This window comes from Misgurnus anguillicaudatus, chromosome 15, assembly GCF_027580225.2.
Source record: "Misgurnus anguillicaudatus chromosome 15, ASM2758022v2, whole genome shotgun sequence".
Lineage (NCBI taxonomy): Eukaryota > Metazoa > Chordata > Actinopteri > Cypriniformes > Cobitidae > Misgurnus > Misgurnus anguillicaudatus.
The window spans coordinates 18,062,728-18,076,386 of record NC_073351.2 but is presented as its reverse complement, the minus strand read 5'-3'; the positions used below and the strand labels follow the sequence as shown (position 1 = coordinate 18,076,386).

The 13,659-nt window shown below is 37.9% G+C and overlaps 1 long non-coding RNA gene across 7 annotated transcripts in view; it reads left to right on the top strand.

The window, feature by feature from the left end:
• LOC129419584 (uncharacterized) overlaps positions 1-13,659 on the top strand; it is a 33,071-nt gene that overhangs the window by 1,883 nt on the left and 17,529 nt on the right. The window contains exon 1 of one of the 7 annotated variants that reach the window (XR_008636582.2): positions 56-116. The exons of 1 other annotated variant lie outside the window; for it this stretch is intronic. This is a non-coding gene — a long non-coding RNA (uncharacterized lncRNA). Of the gene's footprint in view, positions 1-55; positions 117-433; positions 709-824; positions 2,018-4,676; positions 4,801-13,659 lie in introns of those variants that run through there. 5 more of the 7 variants (XR_008636580.2, XR_008636579.2, XR_012357698.1 and 2 more) reach the window with 5 other exon arrangements.

Here is a 13,659-nt window from a genome sequence, read left to right as displayed (position 1 = left end):
TAGGTGCCCATATATGGTCCAAAAGCACTGTTTTTGTTTTCGGTATCTTAGCAATATGACGTGTAAGGGATTCCCTCACCCACAGAAAGAGACAACGCGCTCGCGGTCAAGAATAGGTACATTTACTATTACTTCCACAAGATATTTTTAATTTCTAACATGATTTTCATAGACAATATTTAGAAACGACACACTCTCCAAATATTTTGTCATAGGGCTTTAATAGAAAAATTAAAAGTGTACTTTTATACGACCTTGATTTTATTGTCAGGTTAAAATCATATTTCCCCATCAAAGTTTAAATATTCTCTCGTCAATTCACTCTTAATTTACAAAAATATTTAGAATAAAATGAGAAAATAACACAAATATTATCACCGTAATATTATATAATTATCTCAGACATAAATCACCATTAAAACGTATAAAATGTATTTGCTGTTTAATGGAGGCAATGAAAACATTGGAAATGCATATATTGCAAGCCAAAAAGTCAGAGAAAACGACTGAGCTAATTTAGTAAGTCAAATTTCGCTGATGCAGCGGTTAAACCTAGGAGGGAAACCGCTTGCATTTGTTTTGACTCCACTGTAAACTTTCTCACCGACACGCCCCACGGAATCCCCGATACACAAGAGGTTCCCGCGTCTCTAACAGTCTTGAGAACCGGTCGGGGCAGAGATTAACATTACAGGTTGTCTATGGTGGGTAAGTTTTTAACTTTGTCTTTTTGTTATTTTTAGAAAGCTGCTGAAATTCGCTTCAGTACTGTTATGCTTAATAAAAAAAGTAACGTTAGTTATCAAATAAACTATGCGACAGGAACAAGTCTATATTAGTCCAGCTTTTGAAGAAATTCCTCATTTAAAACGTTATCCTAACATGCGTTAAAATGTTAAATATTTAAACAATGGACTACGACAGCAGAGTTTGGTATTGAATTTGCGTTATTGTTCAGAAAAGAATGGACAAAGCGTCCATTATGCCTTACCCTCGCCATTTACAAGAAGCAATGCACAAGTTCCAAGTCGGACAGTGGGCTGTAGTGACGGAAATCATATAGCATACTGTCATATATTGTCATTTTATTTCATATAGGAACAAAGGTGAGTCATTGTTCTCTGAGCAACTGGGAATTATTACTAAGTTATAGCTAATATAAACGGAGGAAGGTTAATTTAGAAAACTCTATCAGCGTAAAACGCAATGAAAATGCCACGGGGGTAGATATGCTGCACACCGGTGTGTACCAATACCTCTGGTCGGTGAGGAAGAGTGGGGATAACAACAATTAGTCAGCAGCACTTCACGTCACCGGCGGAGAACGCTGCGTCCAGTGGCAGGCATTATAACAACCGAACATGAATGACTAATACGGATAATGTGCGGCAAACATTTTACCAATATGCACCAGAACACCACAGATTCGCATTAAAATTTGTGGTTACGTCAGAGAAATTATATGTGGGATGAGGAAGATAAATCAGATATCTATAGTAAGCTCTTGGCAGCCATCTCTTACGTTAATAGTTATTTTACACTGTAATTTTTAAATAATTTGTTTATGTTTCCTGAGCAAACAGTCGAGCTAAGTTAAATTTTGTTTATCTTTTTCATGACATTAACCTTAGAAAACCAGTAAAAAATTGTTTCCCTCCGGTCAATAAATGTACAGACGCGGGGGAACAATAAGACAATAAACCAGCTTTTGTTTAACGTCTCACATTCCGTGGTTAATGCTAAACAAACCAGTCAGTTTTGACGGCAACTATCCCTGCTACTACTACAACATATCCTGCATCTGTATACAACGTTTCGTCTCCGTGGAAACGTCGTTCCCTCACGTCTGACGCAAGGACGTCACGACGATTGGTGCTTTTTTTGTTTTTGTTGCGTAGCAACCAGTTTCCGTGGTAACCCTTAAAGGGAAAGCAAAGGAGCACCCGTCGGTTTACACATACGAGAGACCGTGCGCGTCCACGTGTCTGGAAATTAATCAACTTTTGACTTCTACAAGGTCTCGACAGGCATATATTTTCATATTTTGGCCTTTGCTGGTTTCGACTGAACACGCATGCTTAACTTAATCGCGTAAATCGTGTATTGTTGTTGTAAGTTGCAATGTAGCCAGCATGCTAACGTTGTAACAAATTAGCAAAGCGACGTTGCGATGACTTGTATCACAAAAATAGCTCGGCATCGAATACAAATTGCGACATATTAGCTTCCTTGCATAAATTATTCGAAAGTCGATTAGATAGCTGTCTAAAAATATCTATTGCTAGCTAAGATAGGCTAACACCAAAGTCTACAAAAGTTGATATTCAAAGCGTGTCCCATCTTCTGAAGTTATACTCGTTTTACCCAGCGTTCAAATTACAGCCATCTACTTTTACTGTTTCTTTTGTATAAATGTAGGTTTGCATAAACTTTGGAGGGTTGTGCCTGTTGAGTTAAAGTAACTATTGTGGCTATGGATCTAATGCATATGTCCGTTTTAAAGTTAGAAACGTATGTTATTTATGTCGTATAAAGTCACATCAAGACATATCAAAACAAGTTTAAGGGTAAGTGTCGTGTCGGTCTAAGTTTGGTCGTTTTATCATCGTACATTAGTAACACAGCATAAAAGTTTTAATGTACAATTGTCAAATTTGCTGCTCAAGTAAATGCATGCACGTGCACAAACTAAAAATAGTATGAGGTGTTCATCATTATATACATGTATGCAAGTAATAAATGTTAACAGTGAGTTACATTGTAGTACCCATTCCCAATTTGACATCTTGCACTGTAGTCCTTCAAAAATAAGTGCTGTTTGTTATTAAATAAAGATGTGCAGGATGATTTCTGAATTTGGTATTATGCATTAAATAAGAAATTTACATTCATTATTGTAGATTTACATCAGGTGTAAATTGTACAGTGTTAACAAATAATAAAATATTTACTCATATGCTTAAAACATGTTTAAAAGGGCCAAGTTGCCACAGGAACGCACCACAAAGCGATGGTTAGGGTTTTTACTATAGTGTTTTGATTTATTTATATCTTAATGTGTGAGCAGTTTATTAATTGATAGTAATTACAGTAATTCTACATTTTCCGGTTTATTTAAAAGCATTTACAGTGATTATTGCATACAGATTTTTGCAGATTTTATAATTTTTCATCTTTATTGTTGTGGACTATAATGCTTTGTTTTTGTTAGGTAGCCTAATTAAAGCATATAAACAAAAAGTTTTTGTAATATTATATATTATTTACTCACCCTCATGTCATTCAACCCCCTTGATGGCTTTCTTTGTTTTTGTCAGAACCAAAACGTAGATTTATTAAATAAAATTGGCTTTTTACAATATAAATGGACGGTGACCGCCTCTTTTCAAGCTTCAAAAGTATGCAAAAGCATAATAAAATAACTCCAAGCGTCTCGTGCCACATATTTTAAGCGTCCTGAAGGCATTCAAATGGGTTTGGAGAAAAACAAACTAAAATATAGTCCATCATTTGATGAGAGTCTAAACATGTGCCTCTTCTCTTCGTGTGACAGTGTACACAAACAGCGCAGTTTACCCGTTGTATTGTGGGTATCGCTGTTGTTTCGGCCGTTACACATTATTTAAAAGTAAACATCCTAAAAACTGAGTAAAATTATATATTTAATTTGATTTTCACCAAACCCATTTATGTGCTTTCCGGATAATTGAAATGTACTGCATGAGTTAATTTATATCGCTTTCATTTTGAAGCTTGGGAAGAGGCCGTTACCATCCATTCCTACTGTAAATAAAAACACAAAACAACAATTAAAAAAATATGGTCTCAAAGAACACAGAAAGCCATTAAGGATTTGAACGACACAAGAGTGAGAAAAGAGTGACAATAATTTAATATTCGGATGAACTAATCCTTCAACTAATAGAAAACATCTGTAAAGGAGCTAGATGTTGTACATAAACTACAACCAAAATTAAACCTCAAAATAATGCTACTTTGAAAAAAGGCACTATAAAGTACAAAAATGAACAATAATTACTGACACATAAATCATTAAAGCTTTGTTAAGTTATTTTTCTTAAGTGACTAAGTTTTTATGCTTGTGTAATATATATTTTCTGTCCAAGGAATTTTCCATGTGGCACTCAGTTAAGCAAGCTATTAAGAAAGCCAACATGCAAGCATGTAATAAATTTACTAAAATGATAATCACATGTTTTACTGTTCCTTTAGTGACTGCAGTGGTTGCAGTTTGTGTGTTACTAAAGGAACATAAATAGGAAAATATATTTATTTGCATTTCAGTTCAAACTCCCCCAACTGTGCTCAACTGTCTTATGAGTTCATTTGGCTTTATGCAAAAACCCAACTCAGCTTTTCTTTTATTGGCCCTACTTCAGAGCCGTATTGTTTGCCTCGATTTGTTTTCCGATAAACCTACTGCAGAAACGTGCATCAAAGTAAGGGAGGGACGTGAAACTGCTGCATAAACTTATGTTTTGTTTACACTGCTCTCTCTTTTTCCGTCTCTCCGGTCTTTGTGGAACTTAAACCCCTGCAGCAGTCACGAGAGTGTCTTGTTTCCTGGGGAGGTGGGACATGTTTGCCTGGTTCCCTGCCCAAAATATTTGTAACCAGGCAACAGAAAGGCCCGTCCCACAATAGCTCTGTGTTGTTGACACCCCTTTTGGCGGCTTACCCCAACGACATTGCATAACTACTTTCGCTAACTTCCCAGTGCACAAATCGAAATTACACAAAAACGTGCGAAGCAGATTCCTGGATGAAACTGCAAACGGGGTAAACATTAAGTGTGTTTTCCTTTCGTTATATATTCTTTCATTTTTTAGTACATCCCTGTATTTATTGAACTAAAAGACTTGCATGGTGGAACAGACTGCTGTGTTTGCAGACACACATCTGCACTTAAACTGAAACTTATTGTCTGCCGTCGTATCCTGCATTAGCATGAGGGGTTGTTTACACAGCCCTTTGTTGTCCTACGGGCATAATAGACAAGCTGTTCTTTGCCCAAGAAACAACACTTGTATGCAGAACATTAAGTGAGCACAATGCTAATGTTTAAGGAAATTGTAGTCTTACATAAGTTTGACTGTTTGTACCGTAACATTGAGGGAATGCTCTCAACATGCATTATATGGATGTCTGTGAATTATATCAACACACCGAAAATATTTCATTATGAAAAAATTTGCCATCCTTTTGTTTTCTACCACTCTCATTCTTATGTCCCAGTGATTGCCTCATATATGGGGAAACTCTCAGTCGTGTCTGGAAACATCTGGACAGGCAGACGACATGAGGTCATTTCTCTACCTCACTGTGTGTGTGTATGTCTGTCTGCCTGACCTGACTGAGGAATGTGAAAGAGGACTTTGGAATATACAATTTTGTAGGAGAAATAGCTTTTTTCTTTTCATGATAACTTGTTTAGACAGACTGGATTTCAGCTTTCTCTCCTTAAGTAATCCCATGTGGATTTGTTCCTATACCCTATCTTTTTGTATTGTATAGGAACAAAGAATCTGTGATTTGAAATAACACTGTGGTATTCAAGTTTTTTTCACATTGGGCTATGTTTATTACCACAGTTGCCAAATACACCGTTAACTACACCTCTCTCCATTACATTAATCACTTCCTGTAAGGATAGCAGCATCTGAGTAGTCAAGGAAACAGCAAAGGAAAAGGAAATTGCGTGCAGTCTTTTGATAACATGCGCTGTGATGGAAAGTCTTTCAATGTATTTTTCGCATTCTGATCGAGATCAGACCATTGGAATGTGTTTAAGGAAATAAACAGTTTTGAGTGCCCAAATAGGATATGTGACTGGGCACAATCCGTGTTTAAAACTTATGGCTGTTTTACATTTACGCATTCGGCAGATGCTTTTATCAGGGTTCCTACGGGTCCTTGAAAGTTTGTGAATCTGGGGCGGGGGGATTCAAGGCCCTGAGAAGTTTTTGAAAATATACATACATAGACACAGGTCATTGAAGTGCTTGAATCTATTTTATGCAAGAAGTTTTCTGGAAAAAAATCATATTCCCTGTGTAGTGTAGGACACGTGCTAAACTGTTCGCTTTAAATGCTTATATCTTCTGTATGCGAATGTTGATTCATACCAGAATGCTTTTTTTGCATAGTTGTGTTTGACAAATGAAAATGTCTTGAGTTATGCATGTAACTATTGTTCCATGAGAAGGGAACGATGTGCTGCGTCTCCCTTGCCATACTTCCTGCGTCCCTATAACGTCGTCTTTGGCATTATTTCAGATAGCGATATACTTCCTGCCTCCCGCGTTACCCTGTCTTTGTCGTTAAGCCTCACCATTGGTTGAATTTGATATACACATTCAGACGCACTTACTCTTGGAGGCGTCCCCAAAGTGTCACCGCAGTGACGCAGCGCGAGTTCCCTCGAAAGGGAACTTTAACAATGCATCTTAAAAGGTAACACGATGTAACCTTGCTCACACTTGAAATGTGTTCCTACATTTAGTCCTTGAATTTGAGGGTATTGGACCTGGAAAGTCCTTGAAAGGTCCTTGAATTTGAAGATAGCTAAGGTGTGGGAACCCTGTTTTATCCAAACGAACTTAAAGTACAACCAATATCCAATTTATCAGTATGTGTGTTCCCCTAGGTTTGAACCCATAACTTTTGCACTGCTAAAGCAATGCTGTACCAGTTGAGCTGCAGGAGTCATTTTATTCCATGTAAGACTTCGGTCAGCTGAAGCATCACTGAAATACAATCAGTGGGTTTAGTATTCAGCAGCGTAGTGTGACTCAGACAGCGTAAACCTAAAGCGCGTCAAACATAGCCTACTTTCAGCAGGCCGCATGCCAGACAGAGAGGCTCATCGCTGGATCAGAGAGAGATAGAGATAACGTGTGTTCTTTACCATCTTTCTGTATATCCATCAGTCTCCAGCAATTCTTTTCTCATCCCCCACATTTTCTCCTGCTCTCCCGCATCCATCTCCCCCACTCCTCCATTGCTTATGCAACAGTTGCCCTATTTTCCTGGAGGTGGTTTTGAGGAGAGATTGAAAGGGTAGGTGGGAGGGAAACGTAGAGATAGGAGAAAGGGGGGTCCAGGAGTGATTTCTGTGCACATCGCACACGTCAGGTAAAAGACAATCTGTCCTTTTCTGACTCCCCCCTCATGCCACTCTTGTTCTCCGTCATCACCCCCAACCTCTCACCCACAGCTGTGTGTGGATTCTGCATTCGCTTAGCAATGTTATAGGCAGAGTTTCCAATGTTCCCCTATAAGACAGACTTCACCTACCTGAACTTCCGTTTTGCATCAATTTCCCTGTACATCTCAAAAGCACTGTAAGTTGTTTTAAATAGATGTTGTAACAACACCATCTGCTGCTTCTTTTTTATTTTCTATTGACAGCCATTCAAAATTAAATGTGTTCTGACAAATAGTTTATTTAAAGCAAAGTGTATTACTAAAAAGGCACAAAACTGTACCTTTTGACTGGCAGTCACTGGGATGTTACATTGTAAAAAAAATGCTGTAGAAATTACAGTATTACTGGGTATTACTGGCAACTAGCTGCCAGAAACTTACTGTAGATTTTACAACAATGTTATTTACTGGCAACAGTTTGTTCAAAGTTAAATGCACATGAAACATTTTCAGTTTTTTTCTTATACAGTAAGTTACTGGCAACCAGCTGCATAAATACAGCAAATATTTTACAGTGTACCATTTTATACCTTTAGTTGGTAAAAATGCTGGGTCATTTTTAACCCAGCGTTGGGTCAAAAAAGGGAAAAACCCAACCTGTTGGGTTAAATTAACCCAGAAAATGTTTATATTTGACAAAGAATGGGTTAAAATAACTGAGCATTTTAAGTTGAAACAACCCAGCAAAGGTTAAATTGTTGGGTTTTAACCCAATGATGGGCTAAAAATAACCCAGCATTTTTAGAATGTGCGTTGTTTTGGGTACATAATTGGACCTATATGCTTGTTAAAGGTGGGGGGTGTATGATCTCTGAAAGCCAATGTTGACATTTGAAATCACCTAAACAAACACGCCCCTACCCCAATAGGATCTGGACCTTCTTTTGATAGACCTGACCCACAAACAGCAACCCAGGCAACGATATCAGTTAGTAGACACTAGGGGTGTAACGGTTCTCTGTAAAGAATCAAATCGTCCTGTTATCCTCCCACGGTTCGGGACGCACGTGCACCGTATTTGATTCGACTACGCATTTCTAATATAGTTTGGTGAAAAAACAACGCATAAACCCGCTAATGTATGGTTCTGAATAAGCTCTGCGTGTGTTTAGGTTGAGAGTACCTGTCCAATTAACTTGAAGTATGCAAAGTGTGGCGCGGACCGTTTAGCGTGGTAAGCGAAGGAGAAAAGACGCTAACAGAGGCACCGCCAGCTTCATTTAAGTCTACTGCCTCAGCGATGCCCAAGAAAACGTAGACAAAATTGTAAAATTCGCGAGTGCTGTATGCTCAAGACAATACATCTAATATGATGAGTCGCTTATTACGCCGTAATCACCAGGGTGTTGTTGATGGCACGCGATCGCAGGTGAGACAGAAACAGCACACATTGCCCTCTGTGTTTAAATGTTAACAAACGGATCTTTTTGCAAAAAAACTTGCGTCAGATGCGTCAGCGTGACCCCACGCAATACGTCATGACGTCAAGAGGTCACAGAGGACGAACGCAAAACTTCGCCCCAGTGTTTACAAGTGTGTTGAAAGAGGACCGTTCCTACGTTGTTGTATGTCAACTGATACTAATTAATGTCTTTGTGTCAGTTTATTGTTTACAATGGTCCGCAAATTTGCTTTTATATATGTAACACGTGACCTCCCTACGTCACTACGCATTTACGTTAGGTCGCTCTGGACCGGACCTAGACGAAAAGTTGTGGTTTAAAAGAGCAATTTTTTTTTTTTGTCAGAAATGATAATCGTTTCGCAAGATAAGACCCTTATGCCTCGTTTGAGATTGTTTAGAGTCCTTTGAAACTAAGTGTTGAGTTAAGTATTAAATGTTGGGCTCAATTAATGTCCATTAAAATGAGAAAAATCCTGCAATGTTTTCCTCAAAAAACATAAATTCTTCTCGACTGAACAAAGAAAGACATTAACATTTTGGATGGCATGGTGGTGAGTGGATTGTCTGGATTTTTCTTTTGAGAAAATGGAATATTCCTTTAAGCTATATTTTTATAAACTTGCGGTGTACACTATATTCTCCAAGCTCACAACATCCCAGACAACAATACTTTAACAATTCATAAAAGATGAATTACTTTCTGACCATCTGGGATTTTAGTATGGAGAAAAAAGTTAGTTTTACACTGCACTGTATAAGTGTCTATTAGTATAGAGTTTGTTGTTTGCTTAAGACATCTGATGGGGCGTTTGCACCCGGAAGTTGTGGTGCGTGACGTAAGACTTAACAAGTGGATTGTGTATCTTTAAAGGTACAGTTAAATGTTTTTTTCCCTCTAGAAACAAAATTGTACCTCTGTGGTACCTTTTCTATGACATTTAACCAGTGCCTTGTTTTTTATTTGGACGGCTCCTAAAAGTGTGACATTGATGTTTTCTCTGTCTGCTGCATTGAATTGCCCAGTAGAGTTTAGTCGTAAAAGGGTGCACATTTTTGTAGTGCTGTCAGCCAGTCAGCATTCTCATGATATGAAGAGTTTCGTTGCAAAACGAGATAATTATCAATTTTTTAATAATTATCAAGATTAATATCAATTCAACTGCAGTTGGTTTGTTTTCATTTAAACCTTCATAACTTAAAAAATACAGCTAAGTAGCACCATAAAACAAAATAATAACATGATAACATAATAATAAACATGTTTTGACAAAAATGTTAAAACTGATTTATCTAATTTTGCAACGAAACTCTTCATTTTGTTTTTTGCTGCCCCAGATTGATTATTCGTATTTAATGAGCCAATGTGATTTGCTGAAAAATGCATTTATTTAGACTTAAGATATAAAACATATCACATAACTTATTTATTGCTTATTATTTATATTTATTACTATTCTTCATAATTCTCTTACTTATGGCATTCTAGACAGCGAAGAGATCATTTCTTAGTGCAGGGAACATGCCTTGTGCATATGACAATAAATGCTTTGAAACTTGAAACTTAAGACAGTTGGCCCATGCACCCATGCTGTGTGTGTGTGCCTGTAAGAGATTTATTGCCAGTTCTTCGTGTTTCTGACATTTAAAAACAGCAAATTTTTTTGCAATGAAAGCAAACCTGAAAGACAACAGCAGTTTACACTATGAACAGAAAGATAGTTTAACTCTGTAGAGTTTTTTCCTCTGTCAAGTGCATACAGCCTTTATAATTGAACAATTTAAGCAACACTACTTTTACATCATTAAACCGAACTAAAGACATTTTTTGTATAATTATATAGCATTAACATAGTCAAATTATGAGCAATTACCATAGCTGTTCTTCAAAATACAGAAATAGCTATTAGAACGGACCTGGTAGGAGAAACCTATTACGTTTATATCTATAACGTGTGTCGTAGTCTCCTGTAACTCTGCACAACGAAATGTCTTTTTATCATATCAACCTGCCACCTGTTCACTTTAGTAAGCAACACTTTCCTCAAGAGGACTTTTCAGAATCCTGTGCATTTTTGGAAGTAAATAAAAAAAAAATCATTGAATGCAGAGTAATTTAACCCCAGTAGCAGTAATGCGTCAGCCCTTAATGAGCTGACGTAAAAGCGAACACATTTAACTAAATAGTCAGTGTGGGGGCAAATAGTCAAATTCTGCTTGAGTGACGCATTAGTCAGTATGTGATGCACTCACACCCAAAGAGTTGACATTTTACCCATATTGTTGTTCTGGTTTGTTAGCAGCGCTGACTCCATGACACTCTCATTAAAAGTCGTTTTAGTACAACTTGGATGAAAGCGACTACAGTATCCGATATTCTCAAAATAATGAAAACTCAGCGGGCGTAGTGATGAATAACATGCAGGGCAAAATATTAAACGTTTGTAAAAAACAATAAACACTTCTTGTAAGTGCCGAAATACACCCTGTGACATCAAATTCGGTAGTATTGCGTTCTCAAGCCAGGCCTATAAATGCATCTTGGCAGTCTCTTTAAGGAAGGCCGCTCTTTCCCTAAGGAGCTTCCACTCTGGAAATATTCACCCACACATGCTGCACTACTCTGGATCTATTCCTGTTACCACCTCCATATAACTGTACCAAATTACCAATCGACAGCAAGAAATAGATGCACAACATGTCACTGTGGTGGACCACTGGGATCAATGGGGGAATGAAGTAAAGGGGTAATGAGATGGAGAAATGAACGATAACATGCACACAGATGGAGGGAGGTGGGGAAAAGGTTGGGGGAATTTATTCATCCAACCCTGCAATTCTGAATCAGTGCATGTCACACAAACACATGTTTTGCAAGCTGCTAGTCCCATTTCCTTCTTAGTAATTAGATTCAATGAAAGTTAATGTTCTAGCTCCCAGATACCCATTTTAAATGCTGTGGTTATTTTCGTCCTGTGCTTCTCAGAAAAAGGAAACCCCACACGCATTCTTTCAACAATTTCGATATTTCTGGCCATCTGTTCTGGATAACTTTTTAATTATTGTAGCTTGCATGCTCAATTATTGCTACCAACAGTATCTGACTGGAGATTAAATATGATAGAAAGACACTCTAAATAATTTTTTTTTAATGCATCTCACTGTTTGTTTAGTCACAGAACATTAAATCAATAATCAGTTGATTTTACAGAAATGTTTATACATTCCTAAAAGTATTGGCTGACTATTAGAAGCTATAGCCTCTGTGTGCAAATAACTATGTCAAAAGTAATGATATTTGGTGGCATGTCGCATAGTTTGAGTCCTAGGGCCTCATTTATAAAGCGTGCGTACACAGATTTGATCGTCAAGTGTGCATACGCAAAAAAAAAATCCACGGCAAGTCCGTATTTATAAAAAGTTTAACGTGGAAAAGTGCTTAGCGCCATGTCAGGGTCTGAGCACTTTTGCTTGCCCGATTGCTGCAGGTTTTTAGAAATAAAAGTAATTTTTGCTGCTCAAAAAGGATTTGAACAAGTTCAAGATCATTTGCGATTTATAGATTTCACATTTGAAAGAAAGAGGTATGCACATTTTCTGTGCGTACGTTCGTTTCATGAATCACACATATGTATTTTTTTGAGAAATGATCGTGGGATCAGGTGCTGAAAGCATTCTTTTAGAAATAATGGCCCATATTGATAGGATAGCATCTTGCCGTTGATGGAGATTTGTGGGATGCACATCCAGGGCACGAAGCTCCCGTTCCACCACATCCCAAAGATGCTCTATTGGGTTGAGATCTGGTGACTGTGGGGGCCATTTTAGTACAGTGAACTCATTGACATGTTCAAAAAAACAATTTGAAATGATTCGAGCTTTGTGACATGATGCATTATCCTGCTAGAAGTAGCCATTAGAGGATGGGTACATGGTGGTCATAAAAGGATGGATATGGTCAGAAACAATGCTCAGGTAGGCCGTGGCATTTAAACGATGCCCAATTGGCACTAAGGGGCCTAAATTACACCACCAGCCTGCACAGTGATAACAAGGCAGGATCCATGTTCTCATTCTGTTTACGCCAAATTCTGACTCTACCATCTGAATGTCTCAACAGAAATCGAGACTCATCAGACCAGGCAACATTTTTCCAGTCTTCAACTGCAAATTGTAGCCTCATTTTCTATTTGTAGTGGAGATGAGTGGTATCCGGTGGGGTCTTCTGCTGTTGTAGCCCATCCGCCTCAAGGTTGTGCGTGTTGTGGCTTCACAAATGCTTTGCTGCATACCTCGGTTGTAACGAGTGGTTTGTTCAGTCAAAGTTGCTCTTCTATCAGCTTGAATCAGTCGGCCCATTCTCCTCTGACCTCTGGCATCAACAAGGCATTTTCGTCCACAGTACTGTCGCATACTGGATGTTTTTCCCTTTTCACTCCATTCTTTGTAAACCATAGAAATGGTTGTGTGTGAAAATCCCAGTAACTGAGCAGACTGTGAAATACTCAGACCGGCCCGTCTGGCACAAACAACCACGCCACACTCAAAATTGCTTAAATTACCTTTCTTTCCCATTCTGACATTCAGTTTGGAGTTCAGGAGATTGTATTGACCAGAATCACACCCCTAAATGCATTGAAGCAACTGCCATGTGATTGGTTGATTAGATAATTGCATTAATGAGAAATTGAACAGGTGTTCCTACTAATACTTTAGGTGAGTGTATATTAGTGCAATCATCTACTTCTATATCTAATAGTAGGTGAAAATTAGTATGCATAATGAATAGTACATCCAAAACCTCTGTGTTATAAACAGTATGTTAGATATACTTATGGTCTATCTATATGAATGGTCTATGTACTGCTTCTACAGAGATTTGTCAGTATGCGTCAGATGGACACTTTTATATCACGTGAGACCACACCAGATTTGAAAAGTATACATACCTTTTTTTTTTTTTACATAAAAAACACCAGAAAACTGAGCTGGCCAGTTCTGTTTAAGTGTAAGTTATATAGATACCTAGA